The 19,491-nt window shown below is 45.4% G+C and overlaps 1 pseudogene; it reads right to left on the bottom strand.

The window, feature by feature from the left end:
- Window positions 1–11,299: 11,299 nt before the first annotated feature.
- LOC124019855 overlaps window positions 11,300–19,491 on the bottom strand; it is a 33,794-nt pseudogene continuing 25,602 nt past the window's right edge.

Below are 19,491 nucleotides of genomic sequence, written 5' to 3'. Positions count from 1 at the left end.
ACTACTTGTACTGCTACTGCTGGTGATGAAAGGGTGTAAAGGGTGTACTAGTAGAGATGGGGTTCTACTACTACTAGTACTGCTACTGGTGATGATGAAAGGGTGTACTAGTAGAGATGGGTTTCTACTGCTACTAGTACTGCTACTACTACTAGTACTGCTACTGGTGGTGATGAAAGGGTGTAAAGGGTGTACTAGTAGAGATGGGTTTCTACTATTACTAGTACTGCTACTGCTGGTGATGAAAGGGTGTAAAGGGTGTACTAGTAGAGATGGGTTTCTACTACTACTAGTACTGCTACTGGTGATGATGAAAGGGTGTACTAGTAGAGATGGGTTTCTACTACTACTAGTACTGCTACTGCTGATGATGAAAGGGTGTACTAGTAGAGATGGGTTTCTACTACTACTAGTACTGCTACTGCTGGTGATGAAAGGGTGTACTAGTAGAGATGGGTTTCTACTACTACTAGTACTGCTACTGATGGTGATGAAAGGGTGTAAAGGGTGTACTAGTAGAGATGGGTTTCTACTACTACTAGTACTGCTACTGCTGATGATGAAAGGGTGTACTAGTAGAGATGGGTTTCTACTACTACTAGTACTGCTACTGATGGTGATGAAAGGGTGTAAAGGGTGTACTAGTAGAGATGGGTTTCTACTACTACTAGTACTGCTACTAGTTCTACTACTACTAGTACTGCTACTGCTGATGATGAAAGGGTGTACTAGTAGAGATGGGTTTCTACTACTACTAGTACTGCTACTGATGGTGATGAAAGGGTGTAAAGGGTGTACTAGTAGAGATGGGTTTCTACTACTACTAGTACTGCTACTGCTGATGATGAAAGGGTGTACTAGTAGAGATGGGGTTCTACTACTACTAGTACTGCTACTGCTGGTGATGAAAGGGTGTAAAGGGTGTACTAGTAGAGATGGGTTTCTACTACTACTAGTACTGCTACTAGTTCTACTACTACTAGTACTGCTACTACTACTAGTACTGCTACTAGTTCTACTACTACTAGTACTGCTACTAGTTCTACTACTACTAGTACTGCTACTACTACTAGTACTGCTACTACTACTAGTACTGCTACTAGTTCTACTACTACTAGTACTGCTACTAGTTCTACTACTACTAGTACTGCTACTGGTGGTGATGAAAGGGTGTAAAGGGTGTACTAGTAGAGATGGGTTTCTACTACTACTAGTACTGCTACTGATGGTGATGAAAGGGTGTACTAGTAGAGATGGGTTTCTACTATTACTAGTACTGCTATTGCTGGTGATGAAAGGGTGTACTAGTAGAAATGGGTTTCTACTACTACTAGTACTGCTACTGCTGGTGATGAAAGGGTGTAAAGGGTATACTAGTAGAGATGGGTTTCTACTACTACTAGTACTGCTACTGCTGATGATGAAAGGGTGTACTAGTAGAGATGGGTTTCTACTACTACTACTACTAGTACTGGTGGTGATGAAAGGGTGTAAAGGGTATACTAGTAGAGATGGGGTTCTACTACTACTAGTACTGCTACTGCTGGTGATGAAAGGGTGTAAAGGGTGTACTAGTAGAGATGGGTTTCTACTACTACTAGTACTGCTACTGCTGATGATGAAAGGGTGTACTAGTAGAGATGGGTTTCTACTACTACTAGTACTGCTACTGCTGATGATGAAAGAGTGTACTAGTAGAGATGGGTTTCTACTACTACTAGTACTGCTACTGCTGATGATGAAAGGGTGTACTAGTAGAGATGGGGTTCTACTACTAGTAGTACTGCTACTGCTGATGATGAAAGGGTGTACTAGTAGAGATGGGGTTCTACTACTACTAGTACTGCTACTGATGGTGATGAAAGGGTGTAAAGGGTGTACTAGTAGAGATGGGTTTCTACTACTACTAGTACTGCTACTGCTGATGATGAAAGGGTGTACTAGTAGAGATGGGGTTCTACTACTACTAGTACTGCTACTGCTGGTGATGAAAGGGTGTAAAGGGTGTACTAGTAGAGATGGGTTTCTACTACTACTAGTACTGCTACTAGTTCTACTACTACTAGTACTGCTACTGCTGATGATGAAAGGGTGTACTAGTAGAGATGGGGTTCTACTACTACTTGTACTGCTACTGCTGGTGATGAAAGGGTGTAAAGGGTGTACTAGTAGAGATGGGGTTCTACTACTACTAGTACTGCTACTGGTGATGATGAAAGGGTGTACTAGTAGAGATGGGTTTCTACTGCTACTAGTACTGCTACTACTACTAGTACTGCTACTGGTGGTGATGAAAGGGTGTAAAGGGTGTACTAGTAGAGATGGGTTTCTACTATTACTAGTACTGCTACTGCTGGTGATGAAAGGGTGTAAAGGGTGTACTAGTAGAGATGGGTTTCTACTACTACTAGTACTGCTACTGGTGATGATGAAAGGGTGTACTAGTAGAGATGGGTTTCTACTACTACTAGTACTGCTACTGCTGATGATGAAAGGGTGTACTAGTAGAGATGGGTTTCTACTACTACTAGTACTGCTACTGCTGGTGATGAAAGGGTGTACTAGTAGAGATGGGTTTCTACTACTACTAGTACTGCTACTGATGGTGATGAAAGGGTGTAAAGGGTGTACTAGTAGAGATGGGTTTCTACTACTACTAGTACTGCTACTAGTTCTACTACTACTAGTACTGCTACTGCTGATGATGAAAGGGTGTACTAGTAGAGATGGGGTTCTACTACTAGTAGTACTGCTACTGCTGATGATGAAAGGGTGTACTAGTAGAGATGGGGTTCTACTACTACTAGTACTGCTACTGATGGTGATGAAAGGGTGTAAAGGGTGTACTAGTAGAGATGGGTTTCTACTACTACTAGTACTGCTACTGCTGATGATGAAAGGGTGTACTAGTAGAGATGGGGTTCTACTACTACTAGTACTGCTACTGCTGGTGATGAAAGGGTGTAAAGGGTGTACTAGTAGAGATGGGTTTCTACTACTACTAGTACTGCTACTAGTTCTACTACTACTAGTACTGCTACTGCTGATGATGAAAGGGTGTACTAGTAGAGATGGGGTTCTACTACTACTTGTACTGCTACTGCTGGTGATGAAAGGGTGTAAAGGGTGTACTAGTAGAGATGGGGTTCTACTACTACTAGTACTGCTACTGGTGATGATGAAAGGGTGTACTAGTAGAGATGGGTTTCTACTGCTACTAGTACTGCTACTACTACTAGTACTGCTACTGGTGGTGATGAAAGGGTGTAAAGGGTGTACTAGTAGAGATGGGTTTCTACTATTACTAGTACTGCTACTGCTGGTGATGAAAGGGTGTAAAGGGTGTACTAGTAGAGATGGGTTTCTACTACTACTAGTACTGCTACTGGTGATGATGAAAGGGTGTACTAGTAGAGATGGGTTTCTACTACTACTAGTACTGCTACTGCTGATGATGAAAGGGTGTACTAGTAGAGATGGGTTTCTACTACTACTAGTACTGCTACTGCTGGTGATGAAAGGGTGTACTAGTAGAGATGGGTTTCTACTACTACTAGTACTGCTACTGATGGTGATGAAAGGGTGTAAAGGGTGTACTAGTAGAGATGGGTTTCTACTACTACTAGTACTGCTACTAGTTCTACTACTACTAGTACTGCTACTGCTGATGATGAAAGGGTGTACTAGTAGAGATGGGGTTCTACTACTAGTAGTACTGCTACTGCTGATGATGAAAGGGTGTACTAGTAGAGATGGGGTTCTACTACTACTAGTACTGCTACTGATGGTGATGAAAGGGTGTAAAGGGTGTACTAGTAGAGATGGGTTTCTACTACTACTAGTACTGCTACTGCTGATGATGAAAGGGTGTACTAGTAGAGATGGGGTTCTACTACTACTAGTACTGCTACTGCTGGTGATGAAAGGGTGTAAAGGGTGTACTAGTAGAGATGGGTTTCTACTACTACTAGTACTGCTACTAGTTCTACTACTACTAGTACTGCTACTGCTGATGATGAAAGGGTGTACTAGTAGAGATGGGGTTCTACTACTACTTGTACTGCTACTGCTGGTGATGAAAGGGTGTAAAGGGTGTACTAGTAGAGATGGGGTTCTACTACTACTAGTACTGCTACTGGTGATGATGAAAGGGTGTACTAGTAGAGATGGGTTTCTACTGCTACTAGTACTGCTACTACTACTAGTACTGCTACTGGTGGTGATGAAAGGGTGTAAAGGGTGTACTAGTAGAGATGGGTTTCTACTATTACTAGTACTGCTACTGCTGGTGATGAAAGGGTGTAAAGGGTGTACTAGTAGAGATGGGTTTCTACTACTACTAGTACTGCTACTGGTGATGATGAAAGGGTGTACTAGTAGAGATGGGTTTCTACTACTACTAGTACTGCTACTGCTGATGATGAAAGGGTGTACTAGTAGAGATGGGTTTCTACTACTACTAGTACTGCTACTGCTGGTGATGAAAGGGTGTACTAGTAGAGATGGGTTTCTACTACTACTAGTACTGCTACTGATGGTGATGAAAGGGTGTAAAGGGTGTACTAGTAGAGATGGGTTTCTACTACTACTAGTACTGCTACTGCTGATGATGAAAGGGTGTACTAGTAGAGATGGGTTTCTACTACTACTAGTACTGCTACTGATGGTGATGAAAGGGTGTAAAGGGTGTACTAGTAGAGATGGGTTTCTACTACTACTAGTACTGCTACTAGTTCTACTACTACTAGTACTGCTACTGCTGATGATGAAAGGGTGTACTAGTAGAGATGGGTTTCTACTACTACTAGTACTGCTACTGATGGTGATGAAAGGGTGTAAAGGGTGTACTAGTAGAGATGGGTTTCTACTACTACTAGTACTGCTACTGCTGATGATGAAAGGGTGTACTAGTAGAGATGGGGTTCTACTACTACTAGTACTGCTACTGCTGGTGATGAAAGGGTGTAAAGGGTGTACTAGTAGAGATGGGTTTCTACTACTACTAGTACTGCTACTAGTTCTACTACTACTAGTACTGCTACTACTACTAGTACTGCTACTAGTTCTACTACTACTAGTACTGCTACTAGTTCTACTACTACTAGTACTGCTACTACTACTAGTACTGCTACTACTACTAGTACTGCTACTAGTTCTACTACTACTAGTACTGCTACTAGTTCTACTACTACTAGTACTGCTACTGGTGGTGATGAAAGGGTGTAAAGGGTGTACTAGTAGAGATGGGTTTCTACTACTACTAGTACTGCTACTGATGGTGATGAAAGGGTGTACTAGTAGAGATGGGTTTCTACTATTACTAGTACTGCTATTGCTGGTGATGAAAGGGTGTACTAGTAGAAATGGGTTTCTACTACTACTAGTACTGCTACTGCTGGTGATGAAAGGGTGTAAAGGGTATACTAGTAGAGATGGGTTTCTACTACTACTAGTACTGCTACTGCTGATGATGAAAGGGTGTACTAGTAGAGATGGGTTTCTACTACTACTACTACTAGTACTGGTGGTGATGAAAGGGTGTAAAGGGTATACTAGTAGAGATGGGGTTCTACTACTACTAGTACTGCTACTGCTGGTGATGAAAGGGTGTAAAGGGTGTACTAGTAGAGATGGGTTTCTACTACTACTAGTACTGCTACTGCTGATGATGAAAGGGTGTACTAGTAGAGATGGGTTTCTACTACTACTAGTACTGCTACTGCTGATGATGAAAGAGTGTACTAGTAGAGATGGGTTTCTACTACTACTAGTACTGCTACTGCTGATGATGAAAGGGTGTACTAGTAGAGATGGGGTTCTACTACTAGTAGTACTGCTACTGCTGATGATGAAAGGGTGTACTAGTAGAGATGGGGTTCTACTACTACTAGTACTGCTACTGATGGTGATGAAAGGGTGTAAAGGGTGTACTAGTAGAGATGGGTTTCTACTACTACTAGTACTGCTACTGCTGATGATGAAAGGGTGTACTAGTAGAGATGGGGTTCTACTACTACTAGTACTGCTACTGCTGGTGATGAAAGGGTGTAAAGGGTGTACTAGTAGAGATGGGTTTCTACTACTACTAGTACTGCTACTAGTTCTACTACTACTAGTACTGCTACTGCTGATGATGAAAGGGTGTACTAGTAGAGATGGGGTTCTACTACTACTTGTACTGCTACTGCTGGTGATGAAAGGGTGTAAAGGGTGTACTAGTAGAGATGGGGTTCTACTACTACTAGTACTGCTACTGGTGATGATGAAAGGGTGTACTAGTAGAGATGGGTTTCTACTGCTACTAGTACTGCTACTACTACTAGTACTGCTACTGGTGGTGATGAAAGGGTGTAAAGGGTGTACTAGTAGAGATGGGTTTCTACTATTACTAGTACTGCTACTGCTGGTGATGAAAGGGTGTAAAGGGTGTACTAGTAGAGATGGGTTTCTACTACTACTAGTACTGCTACTGGTGATGATGAAAGGGTGTACTAGTAGAGATGGGTTTCTACTACTACTAGTACTGCTACTGCTGATGATGAAAGGGTGTACTAGTAGAGATGGGTTTCTACTACTACTAGTACTGCTACTGCTGGTGATGAAAGGGTGTACTAGTAGAGATGGGTTTCTACTACTACTAGTACTGCTACTGATGGTGATGAAAGGGTGTAAAGGGTGTACTAGTAGAGATGGGTTTCTACTACTACTAGTACTGCTACTGCTGATGATGAAAGGGTGTACTAGTAGAGATGGGTTTCTACTACTACTAGTACTGCTACTGATGGTGATGAAAGGGTGTAAAGGGTGTACTAGTAGAGATGGGTTTCTACTACTACTAGTACTGCTACTAGTTCTACTACTACTAGTACTGCTACTGCTGATGATGAAAGGGTGTACTAGTAGAGATGGGTTTCTACTACTACTAGTACTGCTACTGATGGTGATGAAAGGGTGTAAAGGGTGTACTAGTAGAGATGGGTTTCTACTACTACTAGTACTGCTACTGCTGATGATGAAAGGGTGTACTAGTAGAGATGGGGTTCTACTACTACTAGTACTGCTACTGATGGTGATGAAAGGGTGTAAAGGGTGTACTAGTAGAGATGGGTTTCTACTACTACTAGTACTGCTACTAGTTCTACTACTACTAGTACTGCTACTACTACTAGTACTGCTACTAGTTCTACTACTACTAGTACTGCTACTAGTTCTACTACTACTAGTACTGCTACTACTACTAGTACTGCTACTACTACTAGTACTGCTACTAGTTCTACTACTACTAGTACTGCTACTAGTTCTACTACTACTAGTACTGCTACTGGTGGTGATGAAAGGGTGTAAAGGGTGTACTAGTAGAGATGGGTTTCTACTACTACTAGTACTGCTACTGATGGTGATGAAAGGGTGTACTAGTAGAGATGGGTTTCTACTATTACTAGTACTGCTATTGCTGGTGATGAAAGGGTGTACTAGTAGAAATGGGTTTCTACTACTACTAGTACTGCTACTGCTGGTGATGAAAGGGTGTACTAGTAGAGATGGGTTTCTACTACTACTAGTACTGGTGGTGATGAAAGGGTGTAAAGGGTGTACTAGTAGAAATGGGTTTCTACTACTACTAGTACTGCTACTGCTGGTGATGAAAGGGTGTACTAGTAGAGATGGGTTTCTACTACTACTAGTACTGGTGGTGATGAAAGGGTGTAAAGGGTATACTAGTAGAGATGGGGTTCTTGCTTGTTGACCGTGTTCTGTCAGAAGCTGCTGAACGTGGTTCCTCAGGACTCATGGACTCATCCTTTTCTCCACTGCAACCCAAGCCGCTGTATCACCACTGAAGCAGTGCTGGACGGTCAATGTGTGTTCATCTCAGGCTGATCACTCTGAATACTCTATGACCTCTGATCCCTAACCTTTGACCCCTAACCAGTGGGGATGGGGGTTATTGTGTCCAGAAGAAAGGGGTGGGGGACCAACTAGTAAGTAGAGGCCTAACAATCTGGTTGTTTACACAGAACCCACCTTGCTGTCTGTTCTCGACATTTTCAAACTGTCTTTCCAGTATTCTGGTCTTTTGTTTACATTTCTTCCTATATTTAAATAGCACTTATGTAGACTGTTGTGTTTTCCTTATTTTGAGCGTGTCTTTAAATGTTATACTGGGAAGTTCTAGAGGAGTACTAAGCAGGGTTGGGCTCAATTTCAGTTCCATTCAGAAAGTAAACCAGTTTCCTCATTGAAGAGAATATTAACTTCATTGTACTTCCTGAATTGAAATGGAATTGACCCCAACCCGGATACTGTTCCCCGGGCGCCGAAGACGTGGATGTGGATTAAGGCAGCTCTGATTCAGAGGGGTTGGGTTAAATGTGGAAGACACATTTCAGTTGAATACATTCAGTTGGACAACTGACTAGGTCTCCCCCGCCCCCCTTCCCCGTACATAACTGGTTGTATGAAGGCATGATATTTGGTCCTGAAGAAGTTCGTTCTTTAGGAAGTGCACATCTCGGGAAGGTAAAATAGTGACTAGAATTCAGAATGAGAAGTCAGAGCTCTAGCGTCCCCAGGCTCCATTCAGACAGACAGACAGACAGACAGACAGACAGACAGACAGACAGACAGACAGACAGACAGACAGACAGACAGACAGACAGACAGACAGACAGACAGACAGACAGACAGACAGACAGACAGACAGACAGACAGACAGACAGACAGACAGACAGACAGACAGACAGACAGACAGACAGACAGACAGACAGACAGACAGACAGACAGACAGACAGACAGACAGACAGACAGAGAGAGAGAGAGAGAGAGAGAGAGAGAGAGAGAGAGAGAGAGAGAGAGAGAGAGAGAGAGAGAGAGAGAGAGAGAGCCGGCTGGAGGAGGAGATGACCTATTGAACTAGTTATCTAATGTTATCATCGGGTTGTTACTGTCTGTATTCTACCGACAGAGATATTCCTGAAGCTTTCTTCACACTTCCTGTGCCTTGTCTTGTTATTGTTTATTTTTTATTTTTTAAATACTCTGTTTGCTCTGAATGTTTTCAAACTCTTTTATATGAAATACCCAAGACATTGTTCTAAGTGTCCTTCCTGTGCTGCACTTTGAATGTTAATTTTTGGTTTTATAAATAAAGTTTTTTAAACAGCCAATGATGACAGGAGTGAAGAGTGACTGGGGTTCTGAAGGTTGTTTTGTTGAGTGCTGGCTGACCTTTTTTACACAGAAACATACTGCAGAAAGACAAGTCACTACAGTCAGCCTGTCGTTACTATACATTCAGACACTAGGAAAAGTATTTTAACATCTGAAATCCAGTCCACTATACGTTATGTGTGTGTGTGTGTGTGTGTGTGTGTGTGTGTGTGTGTGTGTGTGTGTGTGTGTGTGTGTGTGTGTGTGTGTGTGTGTGTGTGTGTGTGTGTGTGTGTGTGTGTGTGTGTGTGTGTGTGTGTGTGTGTGTGTGTGTGTGTGTGTGTGTGTGTGAGGCTATAATATGGAGGAGAGCGGCAGTAACCAACACCGACACACACAGTCATTTCAAACATTTTCATTATTTTTCTCCACATGTCAGAAACCAAAAAAACGTAAGAAAAGAGCATGCTTGGGCATGCAATGATGTCACAACATGATGTCACAACATGATGTCACGACATGATGTCACAACATGATGTCACAACATGATGTCACAACATGATGTCACCGGGTGCCGAGTATAAAAAGGCGGAACAGATTTTTTTTTTTTTAAAGCTCATTCATAAAACTCTGGATCGACATTTTGAAAATCCACAAGAGTTTATTTTTTTAAAGCTAGCGTTTTTTTAAAATTTATTTGACACCGATGATGGTCTCTGTCTCAGCGTCAGCCACCTGTAGCTGGATGAAAACACCAGGAGAGCCGGAGAGAGAGCGAGAGAGAGACTCACAAACTGACTGACACCAGATTGAGCAGGCTAAACAAACATGCTGAAAAACATGGGGTCCCCCAGCATGTCTGGAAGTGACACTGAAGGAGAACACACTTGTATTCCCAAATAGCACCCTATTCACTATATACCATGCACCATTCTGGACCACCTGTTCTCCCAAAGCAGTGCACTAGCTATATAGGGAAGAGGGCTCCATTTGGGACTTTGGACTAGTCTGGAAGAGACCCAGTTCTCCCTGTGGACTGTTCTGGAAGAAGGCCGACAGGGAGAGGGACTAAACGGTGCATGCCACTTCAGGCGGGGTCAACCGTTCACCATTCTGAAGGTCACCCACCTCCCCCTCCCAGACTGCATTTCCCACGAGGGGGGTTTCATCAAGTGAATCATTACATTAATAAAAAATAAATAAATACGAGGCACTCAGCATTCTCTCTGTCTGGCAAAATGCTCAACAGTAACAAACATTTGAATAATAATGATACATACATACATATATATATATATATATTTAGAATCAGTGTTATAACGTAACAGTCTCAACGCTGTACACAGGGGCCTGAATTCTCCCACCTCCATAGTCCTGTGTGTGTGTGTGTGTGTGTGTGTGTGTGTGTGTGTGTGTGTGTGTGTGTGTGTGTGTGTGTGTGTGTGTGTGTGTGTGTGTGTGTGTGTGTGTGTGTGTGTGTGTGTGTGTGTGTGTGTGTGTGTGTGTGTGTGTGTGTGTGTGGACACTACGTGTGTTTTGTTGCGTAGGGGTTGAGATCATTCATGAATTAAAAAAAAAAAAATGAATAGAAAAGTGTGGGTTTTTATTCAATTCATGAATCGAATCGTAAATCTTAAAAATGTCCGTGTCCTGATTCGACTGAATGTGAAACGGCATTGATCCCAACTCTCGGTTCGTAGTTGCAGTGAATCATAAGAATGGATCATCTAGGAGGGTTTGTGGACAAATGAAGAACAACAGATGGAACAGACAGAGGGATAGAAAGATGCTGTTTTAATGCAATGGCTGTGTGTGTGTGACTGTGTGTGTGTGTATGACTGTGTGTGTGTGTGTGTGTGTATGACTGCGTGTGTGTGTGACTGTGTGACTGTATGTGTGTGAGAGTGAGTATGTGTGTGTGAGAGAGTGTGTATGTGTGAGTGTGCATGTAGGACAGTGTGTGTGTGTGTGTGTGAGAGAGAGAGTGTGCATGAGAGAGAGTGTGTGTGTATGTGTGAGTTAGTGTGTGTGTGTGTGAGTTAGTGTGTGTGTGTGTGTGTGTGTGTGTGTGTGTGTGTGTGTGTGTGTGTGTGTGTGTGTGTGTGTGTGTGTGTGCGTGCGTGCGTGCGTGCGTGTGTGTGTGTGTGTGTGTGTGTGTGTGCGTGCGTGCGTGTGCGTGTGCGTGTGCGTGTGTGTGTGTGCGTGCGTGCGTGTGTGTGTGTGTTATAGTGAACAGGATAATAAACATGGCGGAGCCCTTTAACATGGATCTACTCTTGCAGCATAGTTTGGACTGCATCCCTAATGCCACCTTATACCCATCATGCACTGTGTTTAACCGTAGCCCCCATAGAGCTCTGGTCAAAAGTAGTACACTATATAGGGAATAGGGTGCCATTTGAGAGGCACCCCAGCGGTTGGTGGATGAGGCCATCGGGTATAGGGTTAGGGGCTAAGGTGGGTGAAGAAGAAGAAGTGGGATCACCATGGGCTAGCATGTCATATTGTTAAGTGGGATACAGTGTAGGACAGAGGGTGCTGTACACTAGTCTTGGATGGATGGGCCCAGTGGACATAGTCTGCGCCCTGTGTATCCTGTCCTCCATACAGCAGGTGCCCTACTAACAGAACCCGTTTGTGGCCGACTACGCCACCACATCGCATCATCACCATCTCAAAGCTGCTGTTCCACTCCTTTCCACAGTCAAAATACCTTTCCACGTGGTTGCAAGCACAACAAAAAAAGGGCAATTCATTAAAAAAATTAAATTACATTTTTTTTTTAAGTGTTTTATAAACTCAAGGCAGATGGATAAATCCGTTGAATTATATACCTTAACTGAGTCTGTGACATGAGATGAGCTAAACATCAAAGGGCTGGGGAAGGCAGGAGGTTAACGACAATAGAAACACCATGCTGTCGACTCCCACGCTGCTCCCACGCTGCTCCCACGCTGCTCCCACGCTGCTCCCACACTGCTCCCACACTGCTCCTCCGCTCCTCCCATGCTCCTCCCACGCTCCTCCCACGCTGCTCCACGTGGCAGAGTCACGTCTGGATCAATAATAACTTATGTAATATAAGTCATCATCATTATCATCATCATCATAACACGACTTAATAGATCATAGAAGGAAGGTTAAATAAAGAAATGGATGAAGAGGAGGGCTACTCCAATGTTGAGTAAAATAACCATGACAACCAGGACAGAGCTGGAGCCCTGGGAGAGATAGGAGGAGAGAGGAGGGAGAGAGAGACGGGAGGAGAGAGAAGAGACAGGAGGAGAGAGAGAGACAGGAGGAGAGAGAGAGAGACAGGAGGAGAGAGAAGAGACAGGAGAGAGAAGAGACAGGTGTAGAGAGAGGAGAGAGAGTGAAAGGAGGAGAGAGAAGAGAGAGAGACAGAAGGAAAGAGAAAGGAGGTGAGAAAGACAGGAGGAGAGAGAGAGACAGGAGGAGAGAGAGAAACAGGAGGAGAGAGGAGAGAGAGAGAGAAAGGAGAAGAGAGGAGAGGGGAGAGAGGAGAGAGGAGAGGGAAGAGAGACAGGAGGAGAGAGGAGAGAGAGACAGGAGGAGAGGGGAGAGGAGGAGAGAGGAGAGGAGAGAGAGACAGGAGGAGAGAGGATAGGGAAGAGAGACAGGAGGAGAGAGGAGAGAGAGACAGGAGGAGAGGGGAGGAGGAGAGAGGAGAGGAGAGAGGGACAGGAGGAGAGAGGAGAGAGAGAGAGACAGGAGGAGAGAGGAGAGGGAAGAGAGACAGGAGGAGAGAGGAGAGAGAGACAGGAGGAGAGGGAGAGGAGAGAGAGACAGGAGGAGAGAGGAGAGGAGAGAGAGACAGGAGGAGAGAGGAGAGGAGAGAGAGACAGGAGGAGAGAGGAGAGAGAGAGAGACAGGAGGAGAGAGAGAGAGAGAGAGAGAGACAGAGAGGAGAGAGAGAGAGAGAGAGAGAGAGAGAGAGAGAGAGAGAGAACGGAGAAGAGAGGAGAGAGGAGAGAGGAGAGAGATAGACAAGAGGAGAGAGGAGAGTAGAGAGAGACAGGAGGAGAGAGAGAGAGAGAGAGAGAGAGAGAGAGAGAACGGAGAAGAGAGGAGAGAGGAGAGAGATAGACAAGAGGAGAGAGTGAGAGAGAGAAAGCAGATGAGTGGAGAGGGGAGAGAGAGACGGGAGGAGAGAGGAGAGAGAAGAGAGAGAAAGTGTTAATTCTCAGACTTCATTCTACAGTTAAGAGTATAGTATTAGTATTTAAAACCTGAGGTCCAGTTTACAGATCTATCTGATACCAATAAATCACTCACTGAGTTTGATTTGAGGGTGTGATGCTCCCCATCCTGCTCCAAGGTGATTGGCTGAGACTTGAGAGGTGGGGAGAGAGTGAGGTCCCTGTGCAGGGGCCACTCCTCCTGCTCCGCCCCCACATTCAGAGTGTCCAGCATCTGTACAGAGTCCATGGAGCCCTCCTTGACCGGCCGCAGGCCCCGCGGGCGCATCCTGCTTTTGGGGCAATGGCCAGGGGACCTCTGGGTAGTGGAGTCCAGGGGCTGGAACCTCATGTCTACTGTGTAGTCTCCCAGCCTGTCCTCCTCTTCCTCTCTGTCCATGAGGCGTGAGTGGGCAGGGCTCCACTGCAGGGCGCCTTCGGCAGTCCAGCCCTCTGCGGGGCTGTCGAGCCCGGGGTCGGGCAAGGCATGCTTGCTAAGCTTGTGATTGGATGAGATGTGCTGCTGCTTGGAGTGGTGGTTGGGGTACACATGTTCTGGGGGGTCGTTGTGATTGGCTGAGGAGACATTGTCCCCTGGGATGTGATTGGAGCAGGTATAATCTTGGCACGACTTGTGATTGGAAGAAGCATGCTCAGAAGTCTTGTGATTGGACAGGTTATGCTCCAAGGCTTTGTGATTGGATGAAATGTGCACCTGCTGCTTGTAATTGGAAGAGGCATTCTCACAGGCCCTGTGATTGGTGGAGGAGGAGGAATGATCCCATGTTTTGTGATTGGACTGCATGTACTCCCTCGACTTGTGATTGGATGAGGTGTGCTTTGAGGGCTTCTGGTTGTACGAGGAGGAGTGCTCCCACGACCTATAGGAAGAGGAAGTGTGTTCCCGGGACTTGTGGTTGGTCGAGGCCTTGTCCCTCGGTTTGTGGTTGGACGGGACCTGCTGGTGGCCGTTGACTTGTCCCTCCTGCTCCTCCAGTAGAGACGGGGTGGTGGATTGGCTGCTGTGACCCCCCCGGTCCGGATACATGTCCTCTGTCCAGTTGTTAGCCCCTCCCCTCTGGAGATCCATGCCCCGCCCCTCCACTAGCACCTGTATCTCTGCTCCTCCTCCCTGGTCGTCCACAGCGCTCTGCCGCATGAAGCAGGCGTTTCTGGGACGGTGAGAGTGGCCTTGTTTAGAGGTCGGCGGGCTGCAGGGGGGCGAGGGGGGGACGCTCAGGACTGGGCTGAGGTCAGGCGTTATCAAGGGAGGCGTGGTGTCCGGGGTGCACAGCTCAGGACTGTCAGTTCCCGTGGAAATGATCTCGCGGTCTTTGTTGTCCTGGTGCTTATTGGGCCGCTGGCACTCCAGACCTGACAGACAGGCAGACAGACAGGCAGACAGACAGGCACGCAGACAGGCAGACAGACAGGCACGCAGACAGGCAGACAGACAGGCAGGCAGAAAGGCAGGCACGCAGACAGGCAGACAGACAGGCACGCAGACAGGCAGACAGACAGGCAGACAGACAGGCACGCAGACAGGCAGACAGACAGGCAGACAGACAGGCACGCAGACAGGCAGACAGACAGGCAGACAGACAGGCACGCAGACAGGCAGACAGACAGGCAGACAGACAGGCAGACAGACAGACAGGCAGACAGACAGGCAGACAGACAGGCAGACAGACAGGCATGCAGACAGGCAGACAGACAGGCAGACAGACAGGCACGCAGACAGGCAGAAAGGCAGGCACACAGACAGGCAGACAGACAGGCACGCAGACAGGCAGACAGACAGGCACACAGACAGGCACGCAGACAGGCAGACAGACAGGCAGGCAGAAAGGCAGACAGGCGGGAAGAGACGAAACACAATGAAAGAGGGGATTTGGCAGAGATCCACCAGACATACAGAACAGTCAAAAGTTTGGACACACCGACTCATTCAAGGGTTTTTCTATATTCGTACTATTTTCTACATTGTAGAATAATAGTGAAGACATCAGAACTATGAAATAACACCTATGGAATCATGTAGTAACCAAAAAGGGTTAAACAATTCAAAATGTATTTTATATTTCAGATTCTTCAAAGTAGCCACCCTTTTGCCTTGACGACATCTTTGCACACTCTTGGCATTCTCTCAACCAGCTTCATGAGGTAGTCACCTGGAATTCATTTCAATTAAACGGTTTGCCTTGTTAAAAGTTTGTTTGTGGAATTTCTTTCCTTTAAATGCGTTTGAGCCAATCAGTTGCGTTGTGACATGGTATAGGGTGATATACAGAAGATAGCCCTATTTGATAAAAGACCAAGTCCATATTATGGCAAGAACAGCTCAAATAAGCAAAGAGAAATGACAGTCCACCATTGCTTTAAGGCATGAAAGTGCAGTCGCAAAAACCATCAAGCGCTGTGATGAAACTGGCTCTCCTGAGGACCACCACAGGAAAGGAAGACACAGAGTTACCTCTGCTGCAGAGGATGAGTTCATTAGAGTTAACTGGCTCTCATGAGGACCACCACAGGACAGGAAGACCCAGAGTTACCTCTGCTGCAGAGGATAAATTCATTAGTGTTACCAGCCTCAGATTGCAACCCAAATAAATGCTTCACAGAGTTCAAGTAACAGACACATCTCAACATCAACTGTTCAGAGGAGACTGTGAGAATCAGGTCTTCATGGTCAAATTGCTGCTAAGAAACCACGACTAAAGGACACCAATAAGAAGAGACTTGCTTGGGCCAAAGAAACATGAGCAATGGACATTAGACCGGTGGAAATCTGTCCTTTGGTCTGATGAGTCCAAACTGGAGATTTTTGGGTTCCGACCGCCTTGTCTTTGTGAAATGCAGAGTAGGTGAACGGATGATCTCCGCATGTGTGGTTCCCACCGTGAAGCATGGAGGAGGAGGTTTGTTGATGTGGGGGTGCTTTGCTGGTGACATTGTCAGTGATTTATTTAGAATTCAAGGCACACTCAAACAGCATGGCTACCACAGCATTCTGCAGCAAAACGCCATCCAATCTGGTTTGCACTTAGTGGGACTTTCATTTGTTTTTCAACATGACAATGAACTCCACGCACCTCCAGGCTGTGTAAGGGCTATTTGACCAAGAAGGAGAGGGATGGAGTGCTGCATCCGATGGCCTACACAATCACCCAACCTCAATCCAATTGAGATGGCTTGGGATGATCTGGACCACAGAGTGAGAGAAAAGCAGCCAACAAGTGCTCAGCATATGTGGGAACTCCTTCAAGACTGTTGAAAAAGCATTCCAGGTGAAGCTGGTTGAGAGAATGCTAAGAGTTTGCAAAACTGTCATCAAGGCAAAGGGTGGCTACTTTGAAGAAATCGAAAATCGAAAATATATTTTCATTTGTTTAACACTTTTTTTGGTTACTACATGTATCCACATGTGTTATGTCATAGTGTGGATGTCTTGACTATTATTGACTATTATTCTACAATGTAGAAAATAGTTTTTTTTTAAATAAAGAAAAATCCTAGAATGTGTAGGTGTTGTAAAACTGGAACTGTACATCAGGATTACACAGCTGTGTTAATTCAAGTAAGAGGAAAATAAAAGGTCAATAATATTACACAGGTAATATTACACAGCACAGTACACCATGTACTGTGTTAACTCAGGTAAGAGGACAACATAATGAGACTTAGAATTTGGGTACACTACTGACTGAATCCAGCCCAGATTGTCTGTAAAGGACGTTTCAATAAAGTTACTTCAAATTCTCCAATTGATTTGAATTATTTTTCTCTGCCTGGTTGGGCATGTGTACAGTAGTTACTGTAGCTAAGTCAATTTCTCTGTGATTGACTCACCGTTGGATTCACCGTTTCCATGGGTATGGAATGACGGCGAGAGTTCCTTGGCAGCGACCCTGGCCATCCGACATTCCTCGCTAGCCTTCAGGGCCACACCTTCAGCTGCATCCGCCTTTCCCCTCGCGTGGCTCATCCTGAGAGGCAGAGAGAGAAAGAAACAGAGAAAGAGAGAGAGGCAGAGACAGAGACAGAGAGAGAGACAGAGAGAGAAAGAAACAGAGAAAGAGAGAGAGGCAGAGACAGAGACAGAGAGAGAGACAGAGAGAGAAAGAAACAGAGAAAGAGAGAGAGGCAGAGACAGAGACAGAGAGAGAGACAGAGAGAGAAAGAAACAGAGAAAGAGAGAGACAGAGACAGAGAGACAGAGAGAAAAGAAACAGAGAAAGAGAGAGACAGAGACAGAGAGAGACAGAGAGAGACAGAGAGAGAGACACAGAGAGAAAGAGACAGAGAAAGAGAGAGACAGAGACAGAGAGAGAGAGAGAGAGACACAGAGAGAAAGAGACAGAGAAAGAGAGAGAGCGACAGAGACAGAGATTGACAGAGAGAGAGACAAAGACAGAGACAGAGATTGACAGAGAGAGAGACACAGAGAGAGCGAGAGAGACAGAGACAGAGACAGAGATTGACAGAGACAGAGAGAGAGAGAGAGACACATAGAAAGAGAGAGAGAGAGAGAGAGAGAGAGAGAGAGAGAGAGAGAGAGAGAGAGAGAGAGAGAGAGAGAGAGAGAGAGAGAGAGAGAGAGAGAGAGACAGAGATATTAAAATGCTTGATGTAGATGCTGGTTGTAGATTTAAATCTGTGTGTAGATTGTCTTGGTGCTGTGTGTTGCCTTAAGGACTGTTGTTTACACCCTGTATCTGTCTGGCCTGGGTTTTGTGCTGTGTGTTGCCTTAAGGACTGTTGTTTACACCCGGTATCTGTCTGGCCAGACAGATAAGGACTGTTGTTTACACCCTGTATCTGTCTGGCCTGGGGTTTTGTGTTGTGTGTTGCCTTAAGGACTGTTGTTTACACCCTGTATCTGTCTGGCCTGGGTTTTGTGTTGTGTGTTGCCTTAAGGACTGTTGTTTACACCCTGTATCTGTCTGGCCTGGGGTTGTGTGTTGCCTTAAGGACTGTTGTTTACACCCTGTATCTGTCTGGCCTGGGGTTGTGTGTTGCCTTAAGGACTGTATCTGTCTGGCCTGGGTTGTGTGTTGCCTTAAGGACTGTATCTGTCTGGCCTGGGTTGTGTGTTGCCTTAAGGACTGTTGTTTACACCTTGTATCTGTCTGGCCTGGGGTTTCTTCTTTATCAGGATGGTTCTCTTTCTCAGACTGTTCCTCCGGTGAGTGTAATATTTCCCCCGGAACATTCAGCTAAATGGCCTGGTTTTCTGTTCAGCCCTTTGCATCCATTTTAGGGATGGATTTTATACTAGAATGGCATCCAGAACCCGTTTTCTGATAACATTCCTCTCCTTGTGTCAAATGTGTTTGACAACGATTGGCAAGGAGTGGAATGTTTCCACAAACAGATCCCAGCAGGACAGAACAGCCATCCACTCTATCACCATGGTCCTAACAGGACAGAACAGCCATCCACTCTATCACCATGGTCCTAACAGGACAGAACAGCCATCCACTCTATCACCATGGTCCTAACAGGACAGCTCAGCCATCCACTCTATCACCATGGTCCTAACAGGACAGAACAGCCATCCACTCTATCACCATGATCCCAGCAGGACAGAACAGTCATCCACTCTATCACCATGGTCCTAACAGGACAGAACAGCCATCCACTCTATCACCATGGTCCTAACAGGACAGAACAGCCATCCACTCTATCACCATGATCCTAACAGGACAGAACAGCCATCCACTCTATCACCATGATCCTAACAGGACAGCTCAGCAATCCACTCTGTCACCATGATCCTAACAGGACAGCTCAGCCATCCACTGTATCACCATGGTCCCAACAGGACAGCTCAGCCATCCACTCTATCACCATGGTCCTAACAGGACAGAACAGCCATCCACTCTATCACCATGGTCCTAACAGGACAGAACAGCCATCCACTCTATCACCATGATCCTAACAGGACAGAACAGCCATCCACTCTATCACCATGATCCCAGCAGGACAGAACAGCCATCCACTCTATCACCATGATCCCAGCAGGACAGAACAGTCATCCACTCTATCACCATGGTCCTAACAGGACAGAACAGCCATCCACTCTATCACCATGATCCTAACAGGACAGAACAGCCATCCACTCTATCACCATGGTCCTAAC

The sequence above is a fragment of the Oncorhynchus gorbuscha genome, unplaced genomic scaffold (assembly GCF_021184085.1).
Source record: "Oncorhynchus gorbuscha isolate QuinsamMale2020 ecotype Even-year unplaced genomic scaffold, OgorEven_v1.0 Un_scaffold_697, whole genome shotgun sequence".
In the NCBI taxonomy this organism is placed as follows: domain Eukaryota; kingdom Metazoa; phylum Chordata; class Actinopteri; order Salmoniformes; family Salmonidae; genus Oncorhynchus; species Oncorhynchus gorbuscha.
The sequence above is the reverse complement of the archived record's forward strand: the minus strand, read 5'-3'. Positions and strand labels throughout refer to the sequence as shown.